Source organism: Protobothrops mucrosquamatus, unplaced genomic scaffold (assembly GCF_001527695.2).
Source record: "Protobothrops mucrosquamatus isolate PMUCROS unplaced genomic scaffold, P.Mucros_1.0 scaffold378, whole genome shotgun sequence".
In the NCBI taxonomy this organism is placed as follows: domain Eukaryota; kingdom Metazoa; phylum Chordata; class Lepidosauria; order Squamata; family Viperidae; genus Protobothrops; species Protobothrops mucrosquamatus.
This window is the reverse complement of record NW_015386710.1, coordinates 490,396-507,407: the sequence shown is the minus strand read 5'-3', so window position 1 is coordinate 507,407 and position 17,012 is coordinate 490,396. Positions and strand designations below refer to the sequence as shown.

The window sequence follows — 17,012 nt, the reverse complement described above, 5'->3', positions numbered from 1 at the left end:
TTTACCAAAATTGAATATCATAGTATTGCAATCTTACTTGTTTTCATTTAGAATATTAGAAGCAACTTCTACAGTATTATCATTTAAGCTAAGACAGGATAAACACATCTCATATTTTGACTGTCGCTATGTTGAATACTGATTTATTTATTAACCAGTTCCCTTGAAGCATATGGGTTCACTTTAAGTTGCTATTGTGTTTTCAAGATTTTAATAGACTTGCCACAGAACAAAAAGTTATTTGTTGACAATGATCAGATGCCCTTATTCAGACACAAAATATAATAATCCACAGCATGAGAGGAGATAGATAAGTGATTTCTAATGAGTCTGTGTTTTTGCTAGACTTATCTAGATTACAAATAACTTATCCTCAACTTTGCTAGATTTTACTTATATGAAATATATGTAAATGAGGAACTGACATAAACATGTAAAGTAAAAACTGACATAAATCATTTCTATTTTCTTGGAATTTTAAGATGATTCTGGAAAAGTTACATTGCTGGTGAAAATTTAAAAAACTGATATGTGAGGCTGATAACATACTAAGAAATGCAGTGATTTTTTTGGGGGGGAGGGTGTTTTAATGCACTTAAATTATGCTTCAGAAAACTTGCAGTACAAATTCTTCTCCCTACTTTTTTCTTTTCCAACTGACAATGCTGATTATGAATTAATAAGCCTATTTCTAAACCACATAGCCATAACAGTAAGAAGAAAGCTAGAAAGATGGCAATAGATTTACACCAGTTAATTTGTAACGCTATGTTTCAAACATGCTGTGAATAAGGATACATTTATCCTTCCTCCTGTCAATCTATATATCTTCTTCAAGCTGATTCAAGAATCAATAAAAATATTAAACAAACAAACCATTTTAGCAGAACTAGGTTACAAAAAATCTTAATATGTGATTCATTCCTAACACGATTCAATGCTGGATCAGTGATAGGCTAAACACATTGTACAAGACCATAAACTACTCAGCTCTGGGGCTGTTCTAAAGGTCTGACTAACTGAAATCATTTAAGTAAATGAATTAGCAATAAGATTGATGAAAAGAGAGGCTTTCTAGTATAGAATTGCCCATAGACTTATATAATACTTCTTTCTAGGACAGATAGTCTGGGGTGGCCAGGTTATACCCACAGTTGCTTGCTTGCAAATGGAAAAAGGTTTAGTGATATAAGGAAATATTGGTTTCCAAATATTTGCAGATATCTGTGTGATATCTGAAGCACAACTAGGGCGTCACTAAAATTTTTCAGAAGTTATTGGTCTAGGTGATTTGAAAGACTAAAAAGATTTGAGACAGCAAACCACAGCAACAGTAAAAAAAATTAATAGAGAAATCTGCTAAGGAAAAAAACTGCAGTCCTATAATCTCACATAGCTTTCTTCCACAGCAGCTTTGATGGAAAAAGTTGAAATTTCAAAGCTATGCAGTTACATAACTAAGTTGAGACACCAATTTCATGTTGTACATGGCCCCAGCTCATTTGCTACATCAGTGTACTTTGAATGTTTTCAAAATAGCCAAATAAATACAAATGTTATGGGAAGAGAATCAGATAATAGCCTTAAATATTGTTCCAGCTCCCCTGCATGAGTACTCAGTTTAGTTTGCCTTGACTACGGTACTGTTTCAGCAGGTTTAAGAGACTGCCAAAATCCCACCTGTAAATGTTTGTCCATACCATTAATTCTGGGTTGAAATGTATTTCCTTGTTATTTGCTAGTTTGTTTATAACTGTACTTTAAAAGACCAGAATTCTTCCATTAACTTTATTGTTAGGTATCTTGACCCCAATTCACATCAAATATTCCATCACAAGTGACTAGCATATTTCCTTTACTCAGTCACCAGCTCTATCTTAGCTGACAACAATCTTTATCAACTGATTGCCCTCATTTAGTTTTTTAAACTGGAAATTTAAAGCATCCTTCAGTGTAATAACATTTAAAGCAGCCATAGCTAGCTCAAGTCAAATACTTAATTACATAAAGCTGGGCTTCTGCCTGCTTTATTACATTAAACCTCACAAAGGATTTCTCACAGAATATAAATATTACAGAATATCAAGCAGTGCTAGATTTCACACTGTAATAAAATCCTTAGCTGTTACTGTATTACAACTGCAGAAGCTTAAACTACAATTCGTTGCATACATAAGTGGCAAATGCATCTCATTAAACTCAGTGATACTTTCACATGTAAAACATCTGCTAGAAAGTCCACATGAAATTCATAGAGAAATATTAGATACAGCAGTTCTGCACAATGCATTTCTGGAGTCCTAGATCAATCTTACCTAATTTGTAAACAGTTACATGTATGGGGTTACTTTAAGAAGGTAATTGTCAGAATCCCCACCAGCCCTTGGCTTGGAATTCTGGAAACCTATAGTCCAAATAGTTTTGGAGACCACCCAATTAGGAAAGGTTGAGCTAAATTACAAACTCCATATGGTAAACATTAACATAGTAACTAATGTAAAAGTAGAAGCAAAAAGCCTAGAATTTGAAAGTTTGGGTCTCTCTCTCTCTCTCTAAATGACATCTTATCACTTAAGTAAAAACTACTAATAGAGCTGTGCCACATCAATGAAATTACTGCAGAGGATGGAATTGGGTTTGTGAAGAGGTGAGATTTACTTCTAGATCTGCTATAAAGTCTGACAGGTCTCTAACTATCTTGGGTGAAAGAATGTTGAAAGGCTTTAAGCTCACACATTTAATATATCAAGGATCTTTTTGTTTGAGGGAGTACAATGAACATCCCAAGATAAGAATTTTTATAATGTTCTCACATATTGATTTATGTATAGAAATCATGCATGTTATTAGTTTAGACCTCAGAAGTCTTCAAATCAGAAAGGCAGATAATTAGACTTGAGAAGGTAATTAGATTTTATTACTAAGCAAGACTATCTATAACCTTTCTGCCATGCTGAGTTGGAAAGGAGAAAAAGAGAGCCTTTCCATCAGGAACAAAAAGCAGACTGTTAAAATCTCTGCCTACAGTCAATGTTTCAGAACTGTGACGTTCTTATTACTGATATAAGAAATACAGATAGAAATCCCAGCTGAATGACAATTGCACTGTGTGCTTCTGGACTTCTAGAAGCCAGAAAACAAAAGCAGCCTTGCATGAAAAGTCTCTGATAATGAGTCAATTGCTGCAGATAGAGAAACCTTTGTAAACTTTATAGTAATGGGCCTTTTTCTCTTTAACTTGTTACTTGTTCTTTGTTTTTGTTTCATGACTTTCATTTCAACTTTGTTGACGAATACTACATTTTTTGCACCTTCTACTTTATTTGTGTTGTGCTGTGGGACTAATTAGGTGAAATAGATATTTTCCTGGAACTGGTAATGCCAGTTTCCCCACTGTAGTAGCTTGCAGTTTCCAATATCTTTTTTTTTCATGTAGTGGTATCACCCATGTTAACACAAGTCTTTTTTCATCATCACAAAACATATTCCACAATTGTGAGATGCTTGCATATTCTCACTAAGCTTTTACAAAAGGCAGCTGGATTTAATATCCTGTAACAATAATAGCTGATGTCACTACTGGCAAATGAAACTTACTATTGAGAAATGGGGCCTGTTTGAATCTGGGCACATCTGACAAGAGCAGCTGCATACAGAAGCTGCTTCTTTATTTATTGGCAAATAAAAATACTTAGTGCAGTAGGACAGTTCAATTTGCCTGGTAGGAGACTTACCAAAATTAGGATTCTTATTCATGCTGTGTTGAATGCAATATCTTACATTTATGTTATAAATGAAAGTCAGTTTTCATTTATGTCTTTTTTCTCAGCTAAAGAAATGATTTATTTCGACTATCCCAGGAGAAGTTGCAAAGTAAGGGAGTATTTCTGAAAGCAAAACCAAAGGATCCTATAGTTATTATCCCATTATGTTAAGGCAACACAGATAGTCCCTGACTTATGATCACAATTCAGTCCAAAAGCAAGATAGTTGTTAAATTTTGCCCCATTTTACAACCTTGCTTGCCACAATTGTTAAGTGAATCACTAGCAGTTGTTAAGTTAGTAATGGTAGTTGTTTAGTGAATCTGGCTTCCCCATTGACTTTGCTTGTCAGAAGGTTACAAAAGATGATCATGTGACCCCAAGACACTGCAAACATCATCAATATATGTCAGTTGCCAAGTGTCCAAATTTTGATCACGTGATCAAAATGCTACAGTGGTCATAAGTGTGAAAAATGGTCATAAATGACTTTTTTCAGTGCCATTGTAAATTTGGACAGTCGCTAAATGAACGGTTGCAAGTCAAGGACTGCATATATTTTTGTCCCATTAACTGCTTAACAAAAGCTTAAAAATACGTTTGCCAGTTTCCAAATTCTCTGAAAATCTTCATTAAGAAGATAACAACGGAGAGAAATAAGATATAAAAAATGACTGATTTCTTTCATCTTCTAAAAAAAATCCAATTATTATTCAAAACTATCTTCATCAAAGTTTTAAAAAAATCTAACTTGATTAATTACAACAAACCATAATAAGCTTCAAGTAGATTTTTTTTTAAAAAAATGGAACATTTCTAATATAGTTTATTACTTTTCATTAGTAATATATTACCTTCATATTGTTGCTTATAATAGATATGAAATGCATCATACGTCATGTTAAATACTTAGAATTAGGAAGCTGTTTTTGAACAGTGATGTCCTCCCTTAATAAAAGTTACTTTGAATTAATTAAGAAAAATATTAATTCACATTGGCTGTGGAATTCTTTCACAAATTCCTGTCTTGCTGTGAAGACAATATAGCCTCGGAAGTAAAGCAGGCAGCATAATGATTTTCCTAAACCTATGGTGAAACCATTTACACAGCCATTCTGTTTATAGCTGGTTAATTAGAGAAGTAGCTGAATCTTATTTTTAAAAAGGGAAAAAGGGACAGGTGCAAATTGCCTAACAGCTATAGTATCTACAGAAATATTCATTAATAAGATGAATGTGCAAAACACTTCCATAATGTGATATATAATTATTAACATCTCTTGCTTATTCAACAGTTCATTGAATGAGCTATAGCAGATTAAGAAACTCTCAGAGGATCATAAAAACAGTAGTTAAAGACTATTTTAGCAATTATTTTCTACCTGATGCTTATGTTTATTTATGTATTATAAAGTGTTTTTATCTCACTTTTATATGTTGTAGTTCAAGATAGTAAGCAAAAGTAAACAAAATGCAATTCCTAAAAAAGGACTGTATACAGGGATTGTATCCTATACAAAGCCTATGCAAAAAAGGGGATAGGCATGAGTTCATTCAGGGAAATGTTAAACTTTGCAAAAAAAAAAAAAAATAGGTGGGGGAGGTGATGAGATTGAATAAATTTATCGTCTGTCTCTTGTCTCTCTTTACACTCTACAGTTCCAGGTTATATATACATTTTCTATTTTAATTCTGAAACTGTTTTCTACATTATAGAAAATATACACTAGGTAGGACATTTCTATTATGTTGTCAAACAATCCTCTGTTCTGTTATTATAGTATCCTTTGGAAAGCCAGTTCCCCCCCCCCCCCAGAGAAAGAAATATTTTGGGGAATATTAAAAGGCAGAATATTATATTTTCCCCAAAAGATCTTAAAGGCAGAAGCCACCCCCCCCAAAAAAATCTCTCTGTCCCAAACAGAAACCAGGTCTGCAGAAATGCAGATATGATAATCTTGTCAAAAAGATTGGAGCCAGGAAGCTTGGATTAGAAAAACAAAGATCCCTAGAATCAACAATCCTTCACCCACCAAAAAATCCAACACAGGACATAGCTATCTGCCACACCTCCAGGGAAGCAGGACATGACTTTTGGACATAATAGGATTAACCCACCACCATCAGAATACCAGAAAGGCACACTCAGACTCAGGTCAAAGTTCATGCCACAGGAACAACTCCAAACAAAAGCTCAAGAAGGTATAAAAACCCACCACTCCCTATTACATGTGGTCAGCTTTCCCAGAGCCATCTTTCTGTCTGGCTTTGCTCTTCAATAAACTCCAACCTTCTTTCTAAAGCAGTCTCCATTTTGCTTATTCCCAGCTTGGACTGGTCCCTGATGAAGAGTTTTCTTTCCACAATCCAGTTATAGCACCCATTTTGGGGAAGCTTACCAGATTGGTCTGATTTAAATCATCAGCCTAAATGTGTCAAGTCATCAATCTGAATTGGTTTGTACTATTGAATTGGTTAGAATCAAATCAGTCTGCTTGAAAAATTCAAGTCGATTCAATCAATCAGTTGATTCAGTAGAAGTATGTGTGCGAAATTCCATTGGAATCTTTCAGTTATTTCAAAGATGCCTGATGCAATTCAATATAAACTCTATCAGCCCAACTCACCTCCTAGGGTGGTTATTGTGGGAAAAATAGGAAGAGGAAGGTGTGTTGTGTATCTTTGCTGCCTTGAGTTATTTGTAAAAATAATAAAGGCAGGATATAAATAAAATAAAGTTGAAGGAATGATTTGGTCAATCTTTGAATCAAAGGTTCCTTTATACCTACCATTTAGTAATAATTTTGGTTGGCAAAATCCTCTGCTTATTTCAATTGTCCCTCTCACTAGCAATTCCCCCTCCCTGCCTTTCCACAAGGAACTCTGAGGTTGGTAGTTGTTGAGACAAATATCAGATGCCAAAATTATACAAAACTGATTTCATTACCAGGCTACAATTTGTAGCTTAACTGTACAGCAAGACAGCAACCTCCTAAGAGGCAAATTCATATTGAAGAAGATCATGATCTATCAAGAACTTTTTTTATCAGGGATAAGATTGCCAAACTTAAGTGAATTTTTGGATTGTAATAAAGTGAATTCTTTCGCTACTCCTTTCACTTTGTTTTGACTTAATAATACATGTTAACTGAACTATACAGGGCTCACCTTTTTTTCCAATTGATAAACTCCTTATGCATTGTGTCTGTCTTAAAAGACCAATGTGACTGATCTGAGATATTTATTTTTAACTGCCATTTATGTGTCAAGGGCAAATTGAATGACACATGAAAATATATATTAACCAAGTCATCCTGAATCATCACTTTGAGTAAAACACTGAAGAGTCATCAGAAGCAGCCCACAATGTACTGCTTACCACTAGGTGTAAGCAGTGAGCCAGTGATCAGGATTTCTTACACATATACAGTTTGGGAATAGGTTGAGATATTTTTCAGCCCCCAAACCTCTAAACATTTGCTTGATTTGGTAAAAGTGAAGGAGCCTCGTGGCACCGGCTGGTCAGAGGGAACCAACTACTAAATAGTGCAATTAGTCTTTCATCCTTACACCCAGGATGAACAGTCAATTTGTACATCAGGGCCATTATCTTTCCAGGTTTTTATCCCCAATTTATAATCTTGGGCCTTAGAATTTACCCTGCCCAGAGGTAATTCACCATCGTTCAGGTCCTAGCAGATACACTCATGCTACACTTCCTTAATATGGCAGATGAGATAGGTCAGAGGCTTCAGCCTCCTCTCTTCATTTTGCCACAGAGCTCTCAGCTCCAGCTTTGTTTCACTCATCAGTAGGAATGAAACTAGAGATACCAAGGGAGATCTCATGAGATTTCCATGGAGAAAAATTGGAGACTCATTAAGGTGAACCTCAATGGGGAATTGGCCTTTACAAGCCATTTAATTATTTTCTCAGATTTAAAACTGACGAGTCATCAAGTTCCCGGCATAGCTAGTTTTCTATAGTGAAAATAAGAGAGTGTTGTTGGCAATTCATTTATTAGGAAGAAATTAGGTTCTGCAAAAGTAAACTGATAGAATTGAAACTTACCATGTGCAAGAGACCCTTATGGGTAGCAGAATCCTCCCCTCAATTTTTGAATAATGAACAGTTGCAGAGGAATCCCTTGATTCTATCATAAAAAAACTTCCTCAATGTTGTACATTTGCATTTGCTTTCAGTTAATATTTCTTATAAAAAGAGCTGAGAACAATCACATGGGCTAGAGATAGAAAAAGAGGAAACCTTTTTGATCTTTGACTTGGAAGTTAAAATTACCAACATAATAGATGGGCATAAAAATTAAGTAAATCTCACCTGAATGTCATCTATCTCATACGACAGAACTAACAAGTAAAAATTACGTGTATGGTATTAGGCCCAATATTCTAAAATAATGCCTATGGTCACTCTGCCATCAGTTACCAAGAGAGTCTGATTGCAGAATTGGAATTAGAGTAAGGTTACAATTTAGGCCAAGAGGAGATGAAGCATCCACAAAAACACAGTACAAGTGCATAGTTAGGTTTTAGATTTTATTCTTCTAGAATTTTAATTTACTCTGTGCATTTGATAATTAAATTTCTGAGATAATTCACAGTAAAATGTTGAAAGTTTTCTCAGCATATAAAATGTCTCACTGATTTCCCTCTTCCCATAATACAATAAAAATGCTTTTCAGCACCTTTTTCTTGTGATCCACTACTCTGAATTGAGGGATAGGTCTCTGATATGCTTAGGAGCAAAATGTTATGGAGGATTAGATTCCAGCCTTACTTTTTTGCCTTTGAATAGTCCAAGAGCGTGAAAAATTTGCTGATGACTTTGACTATTTCCAACCTTCAGTTGCTTGCAAACAGTATGAATATTTTTAGCATTTGATGTTATCTGATACTTCAAAGTACTAGAGGTTGTTTTTTCCTTGCTGGAAAATATTGACATGTTTTCAATATTTTGTTAGGCAGAGGCATTACTTTGGAAAATTAATGCTATTTTCTTCACATTTTCATATAAAAAGTATACAGTTATGCATTTCAATCTGTAGGTCATATCTTTGAAGCATTTGCCAATGATTTGAGAATACATTTGTTTTTTATGTGAAGCAACTAATGAGACTCCTTTTCCTATTTTATTCGTCAGGAAATAAGGCATAGATTTGCAATGGACTCTTGGTTGTTTAATGTATTTATGGATAATGTATAAAGTATGCTGGTAATGTACACGATTTGGCACATAAATGTATCTGTACTTTGGTATCTAGATGGTACCATGTTATTAGCTGTGAATCTGAATGCTGTGTAGGGAATGTTAGCTAGATTATATGGTACAAGAAAGTTTATGGATTTTAAATTGATATATTCAAGATAAAAGCATTTGGTTTACATATGGTTGATTGAACAATATGACAAAATTCAATGAACAATGTAAAAGATAGAAAAAGTATAAGAGCATATGTACCTTTGGAATGATTACTAAAAATGAGGAAATGGATAGAGAAATTTTAAGCCATGCAAATGCTGGTAGCATGTTTATAGGCAGTGTATGGTCAGTTGTGAGAAATGAATGCCAAAAGAAATGAAATGCTTGTGTGCTTTTACTTTCTTTGTTATGTGGAATGAAAATGTCAGGAGATATATAACAATTTAATGCAATAGAAATAATACTATATAATAAGTGTATGGGCTAAAGAAGTCAAGAATGAATAAGTGCATACTGAAAATGGATTAAAAATCAAAGTGAGTGACCAATAAAAGAAGTAGACTGTGGTGGTTTGATCATAGAGAGAACGAAGGATCCCAAAACAAATACGTGAAGAAATTGTGAATGTATAGAGCAGGGGTGTCAAACTCGCAACGTCACGTGATGTGTCGCGATGTATCACAACTTTTTTTTCCATTGCCGGCAATGGGGTGGGTGCGGTTTCGGCATGACGCATCCAGCCCGCGGGCCAGCAGTTTGACACCCCGGGTCTAGAGAAAGAAAATGAAAACAAATTGTTAGATGAAATTGAAGAGATCCTTAGAAAAGAGAAACATGACAGATTTAAAGAACAAATGGAAGTACTCTGTGGATGTGTAGAATCAAAGGTACTTTGTAAGGATAAAGAATATTAAGAAATATAACTAATGTTGTTTGGTTAAACTAGATTTAGCTGTTTCATTTTCATTTTTTATCTCATGTCTTTTATTTATTTTGCTTACTATTTCTTGCTCTGTTTCTGCACTTCACATAATGCTGCTTATTCTGAAAGGAAATAGCATGATGGAAATTTATGCTTCCTTCCCATAGCCCAATGTTCCTCTCTGAATTTACTTTTCTTGGCAATCTCTCTTCCTCTTCTTTTTTATAATCACTATCCTGTTTCATTGGCAGAGCCTTTAGGCATGTGGTAAAGCAATAAAAAAGTTGCTGTTCTTGATCATGTTTGTAGATCTGTTGTCCAGAAATGGCTCACATTCATTTTCTTTTGTCAAATGGTTGTCAATTCTATCTACTTGGAATTAGAAGAATCACTGGAGAAAAATCTGTGTAACAGATTAGAATAGCTAGTCTGTATTAAAATCAGCTGTATAGTACAAATATAAGTCCATACTTCTATTTACTACTTCTATTGTTGTATTTTTGATAATATTTTCAATGGATTCTGGAAATGAAAAGGAAAGTGCTTGTTTGATATTATAATACGAACCTTGAGGATAAATTCACTTTGAGGGATTGAATAGCTATGGAAGAAAGAAATTAATGTAATTCTCTCTTCAGATTGGGGGCAACATTTTAAGAAGCCAAAGTAGAGAATCCTGTTAGTAGATCACTATTCTAAAATAGATAATAATGCTTACTTACCACTTAGCAGATAGGAAAATTTAATTAATTAAAATTGTAAATCATTATGGGAGTCTCAACTAGAAAACTTTGTAGAAAAAAAACCAAAATATTGATGTTCTTGTTCAATCCTCAGAGGAAGTTGCAGCTAAAGTATGAATATATTGAGCATGGAATTTAATGAAAGGTGAAGATATCAAAGTAAAAGGTCAAAACAAGCAAGCAAGCAAACAAAAACATTGTGGTAACTCAAAGAGAATCGTCATTAAATGTATGAACAAATATCTTCCTTCAGTATTTTCTGAAGAATATTCTTCCTGAAGCATAGATTTTATTCTAGTGGAAGTGTTTGTGCAATAATTTCATTAACGTTTAAATTATTAATTGTTTCTTTTCATATTCTGCTGAAATAACTGAGACAGCAAAAAAAGTATTAAATAATTAACATTTATAGTAAAACCAATAATTTTTACTATAAATGTTAATTATTTAATAATTTGGTGCAGGATTTCCAGTTGTGAGAGCCACAGAAGGTGGACATCAATAAGGAAAAATTGCATATGCCTCTCCTTATTCATATTTTGAAAGCAGCTTGCTAGAGAGTGATATTATAGTCTCACCTGATTAAGTTGATGCTATCATGGGGGCTGAAAATACTGAAATTCGTGGGGGTGGGATTCCATTAGTCATGTTCAGTGAAGCCTAGAAAAAATGCTAAGCTTCTAAAATAAGTATTTAGGTTCTTTGATGAGCATGCCAATGCATATAAAATGCAACATGACAAAAGACAGCATTATGTCATAAGTATCAATGCAACATTAAGCCAAGAAAAAGAGCAAGTACATTAGCAAAATGGTAATAGGATTGGAGTATTAATGTGGCTTGCATTGCAAATATCAAGGCCAGTTTTCATATTAATACTATTCCCATCTGATTTAATTCTTTTCAAGAGGTGAGGAAGTTTTGACTATCTAATGTTGTCACAAATGGAACTTTAAGAAACAGCTGCAAGGATCTGAAATTGCTGTGTTAATTACATCAAATCAACACACATGAGTGCTTGTATACAAAGAAATCATGTTTACTCTAGTTGGGTTTACTAGATAAATACTGTACAGTGTTAATAATGTGATTAAGAATTCAGTTTTATGTATAAATTATTATTTCTTAAGGGGAAACATTTGAGAAGAGCAAAGATTCATTTTTATTTATAGACTAATTGTGATAAGCCTAGCATTTAGGTATTCAGTTTAGCAACATGGAAGTGAGTAATGAATACTTGTTTGCATTTTAAATGTTTAGCATATCTGATCAGTATTTGTGCACTATGTCAAATTTTATTCTACTTGTGTCAAAATACTTATTATTGCTGACAAGTGTAACATATTCACATTAATTCCTTAATCCAATTTTCTAATTGCTTTTTTGGCATAAGATTCACGATCTATTTGTCTTTATGGCATAATAATGCACTTTTAAAAATTAGATGCACCTAGCTTTGAAATGACTGCCCAGAAATATATGGCCAATGCTTAGCTATAATGGATGTTCTTTTTTCTTGCAATATAAATTGCTTCACTTCATTTTGCTTTGTGAATATAATGAATATTTATTTCAGGATATTTTTTATTCCTCTTCTGATTATTTATACTGCAATAAAGAATCAAATATTTTAAAAAAGGAACAGCCAGGAAATTAAAATCTATTTTCCGCCAAATATCAATCATCCTGTCACTGGTTTTCTGTACTTTTTGCATTTTTTTATTCCTCCTATGTAGGGCTTTTTTTCTCATATTACGCCCAGAACGGAGTTCCGGCACCTTTTTGGGATGGAACCTTGTAGGGTAGGCAAGGCGGGTTGTATGACGTGTGTGAGTTCGGGCACCTTTTTTTTTTTTTTTTTTAGAAAAAAACCACTGCTCCTATGTAACTTGTGCACTAGAACAGGGTTTTTCAACTAGTGGTATGCGTATCCCTGGTGGTACGTCGGCACCTGGCAGGTGGTACGCATACGACGGGTTGAAAAGCACTGTAAAAAAAGTGTAAAAAAAAGTGTAAAAGTGGATGAGGTGAAGCGGCGGCAGCACCACACAGGCTTATGGGAAAGTCAGCTGGAGCTGCATGAGGTGTTGCCTGGATTCTGCTGAGAGTCCCGGATTGGCGTGCGCAGCTCCAGCTGATTGGTGGCGGCCTTGGGTGGCAGGCAGCTCCATGCAATCTTCAGGTGGAGATTCAACTGCAGCTGCATGAGGTGTTGCCTGGGTTCTGTGAGAGCCCAGGATCGGCGCACGCAGCTCCAACTGATTGGTGGCGGCCTTGGGGTGGCAGGCAGCCCCATGCAGTGTTCAGGTGGAGATTCAACTAGAGCTGCATGAGGTGTTGCCTGGGTTCTACTGAGAGCCCCGGATCGGTGCGCATAGCTCCAGCTGATTGGTGGTGGCCTTGGGCGTGGCAGGCAGCCCCACGCAGTCTTCAGGTGGAGATTCAACTAGAGCTGCATGAGGTATTGCCTGTGTTCTGCTGAGAGCCCAGGATCAGGGCACGCACTGTAGCTGGTCGGTGCTTCCAGCGCACACGGAAGAGAAAAGGAGACGGGGAGAGAGAGCAAAGGCTATAAAAGGAACAGGTTTTGGCGGGAGAGGGAGAGAAAAAAAGTCAATGGGAGAAAGAGAAGGAGATGGCAAAAGAGAGATGGAGAAGCGCAACCTTGAGAAGAGCAGTCAGCTGGAGGTGCACTTAAGAGAAAAGGGGGGAGGAGACGATATAAAAGAAAGGGGGAGAGAAGAGAGGATATAAAAGAAGGGGAGAGAAGAGAGGATATAAAATGAGGGGAGAGAAAGGATATAAAAGGCGGGAGAGAAAGGATATAAAAGGAGGGGAAAGAAAGGATATAAAAGAAGGGGGGAGAGAAGAGAGGATATAAAAGAAAGAGGGAAGAGAAAGGATATAAAAGAAGGGGGAGAGGAGAAGATATAAAAGGAGGAGGGGTAAGAAATTTGTTAAATACATTTTGCCCCATTTTATGACTTTTCTTGTCACATTTGTTAAGTGAATCACTGCAGTTGTTAAATTAGCAACACAGTTGTTAAGTGAATCTGGCTTCCCCACTGACTTTGCTTGTCAGAAGGTTGCAAAAGGGATCACATGACCCTGGGACAATGTGACCATCATAAATATGATTCAGTTGTCAAGCATCTGAATGTAAATCACCTGACTCTGGGGATGCTGCAACGGTCATAAGTGTGAAAAATGTCATAAGTCACTTTTTTCATGCCATTGTAACTTTGAACAGTCACTAAGCAAACTGTTGTAAGTCGAGGACTGCCTGTACTTTATCACTTTGTTCCTTTTTTTTTTTTTGGGTCATCAAGTTTTTGACACTTTACTAGGCGACTGGTGGTACTCTAATATTGCCATATCTTAAAAGTGGTACAATCTGTGAAAAGGTTGAAAAGCCCTGCACTAGAAGATTGTGTTCGCCATCCAGCAAATCATCTGTGCATAAACCCATTCATTCTTCAATGATATAAGATGTTTATCAGCCCAGTTTCCTACAGTTCCAGTGGACTAGCAGAGGCATTCCAGCTCCACATTTTGTCCTGTTCCTGCTGGTGTTCAAATTCTTTCAAGACTTCTACAACCTAAACCAAGTGCTCTGTAACAAAGTAGTCAGCTCGAAGATATATTATTTACTGTAACATTCTTTAGATCAGGAGTGTCAAACTGCCGGCCCTTGGGCCGGATGTGTCATCCGGAAGCCGCGCCCACCCAATTGCCAGCAATGGCAAAACCGTCCCGATACGTTGCGCAACATCACGTGATGTCGCAAGTTTGACATATCTACTTTAGACCACCCTTGGTAACTTTAAGACCTCAGGACTTCAACTCCCAGAATGCTGGCTGAGGAATTATGGGAGTTGAAGCCCACAGGTCTTAAAGTTGCCAAGGCTGGACACCCCTGTTCTAGATCAAGATTCCATGACTTTGTTTATGATATTCAAGTTTAACGAAATGAAATGATTTATCTTTTCTGCTATATTGCCTTGTGTAATAGTTATGTTTTATTTGCACAGTTCAACATACTCTCTGCAGACCAAAAACTATTTAGTTTTGTACTTTTTGTTGTGTTATTTTAAAAAAATGTTTATTGAAATAGACAAAGCGTGTTAAATAGGTTCCAAAAGTGGGAAAATGATTGTTCCAGTCCAAAGAATTAGAAAGGTCATTGCCTTGGAGAAGGCTTCAGCATAGAATGAAAGGCTCTTTGGGTAGAATAACAGCTGTGGGATTGGAATGGCTGCTGTTGTGAGTCTATCAACAAGCCTACAGAAGTAAATCTGACCCTATCATTATTTGAATACAAAACATGTTTTAAGCTACTTAATTATAATTGAATTGTTTCTTTTGTGGGATACTTAAGTTTGTTTTTATAAGGTTTTAGATACCCTATTTAAATAAAGTTTTAAATACCCTTTAGATCAGAACAGCATATTGTCTCAATTTTCACTATTTCCTGAATGTATTATGTATTTCAATATTTTATTTATGGTCTGGCTCTTTTTGGTAGCTTTTTTTTGGCAAAGCATAACAGCTGCTTCTTACCATTTAAAACATGATAATTCTGGTAAATAAATTGAAGTTGATAAGTGCTTTGGGCAAATAAATGTGCCTTATCTCCCCTCTCCCCCCTACAAAGCTGTGAAAAGTATATGATAAACTGTACAGTTCAAAGAATGTGTCATGTCCCACTGAAATAACTTTGATTTAGGGTTATGTATTTATCTTTAAACAACTGACAAACCTAAGGGCATCTGAATTATGATCATTTGCTCTATGCTGCCTGAGTCTCTTACTGCAAAATGGAAATGATATATGCTAAGATTGCACTTCAGCCCCCTCCCCTTAAAGCATGCTTTAAAACACATTTTTAGACAGAAATGAAAATACTGGGTGTAGTTGATTTTGATGAAGTTCAATTGAAAATGCTTAATGCTAATACTATTTGAATCAGGTTTGGTTTTTTTTAATTTATTGGGAGAAAAGACAACAAAGATCACTATACTTTGAAAAGTGTTGTGCATGGCAACAGTGGGATATTTTGTTTGTATGTTTCAGATCTGACAACATTCTCTAAATTGCCCACTCAGAAAGTTTCTATGCAGTTGTCCATGTTTATTTCTATCTTTAATGTCTTTACAGTTGTTGTTGTAATACTGTAATACTTCTTGCCTTCTAATTGTTCTCTGAAATTCTTTTGTTTCTTTCTGAGATATTTATCTTTATTGGCTTTGGCATCTCATCTTTCTCTCCTTGGCAATTTTCCTGGTTTGTCCTGACATTTAGTTTGCTTTCTTTTCGTTCTTCATTTTTGCATTCTCTTTTCAAATTCATGCTTAATGACTTATTAAAGTTTATCCCATAATTCATCTGGTTCTCTATCAATGAAGTTTCAGATCATGCAACATGCAGTTGTTTAGATAATTATTGGTGTGTTGAAATTTGCCCATGTTTCTCTGATAACTGCATTGTCTACCAATTCATCCAGTACCCAATCTTCTATTTTATTGTACTTCCAAAGTATCAAAAAGATTTGGGTGGTTAGGATGCCATTTGGGAACATGGAGGTTTATCATACTCTATGGAAGACATGTCAAACTCGTGACATCACATAACGTCACGCAACGTATCGGGATGGTTTTGCCATTGCCGGCAATGGGGTGGGCGCGGCTTCAAGATGACGTGTCCAGCCCATGGGCCGGCAGTTTGACAACCTTGCTCTATGGAATAGCACTGTTGTAATTTATTAGATATTTACATGTTGTTGTTGTTTGAATTTTAACCTTTGAGATGTTCAGTAACCTACAAAAAGCTAGAGAAATTTACAGCATAGAAGACTAAGCAAACAAATAAAAACTCAAAGGAATACAGTGAATTAAAAAGAAATAACATAAATTGATAAATGGCAGTCTTTCTTAGTAAATATTGAATGTTCAGTGTTTCTTTTTCTTCTACAGTTCTCTTGAGATCAACCATTTTTGATAGTGTGCAAACAAGTTTTTTTGATATATATGACTTTATTAATATACTTTATTATCAATATCACTTTTCTTTTTAAACATTTTTTTGTTTTCTTTTATATTTAAATAACATTTTTTCTAACTCTCTGTACTTTTAGAAAGTACAATGCATTTCAATGTGAGTTTCATTTTAAAATATGTTTTGTAGTTCAGTTGCATTCTGTTGTAGGAAAATAACTGTCACAAACAAAGCTATATTTTTTGTATGTAAATTGTAAAGTGATTTTTATCCCGAGTAATAATCCTGAAGGCTGTTGATTACATAATCATATTTTTATTTTAAAATAATACATGCTGCTACATTTGTAAGAATGAAAATTAATATCAA

General features: G+C 35.1%; 1 protein-coding gene across 1 annotated transcript in view; it reads left to right on the top strand.

Moving 5' to 3' along the window:
- The window catches only part of ATRNL1 (attractin like 1), a 471,655-nt gene that overhangs the window by 378,672 nt on the left and 75,971 nt on the right, over positions 1–17,012 (top strand). The window lies entirely within an intron of this gene.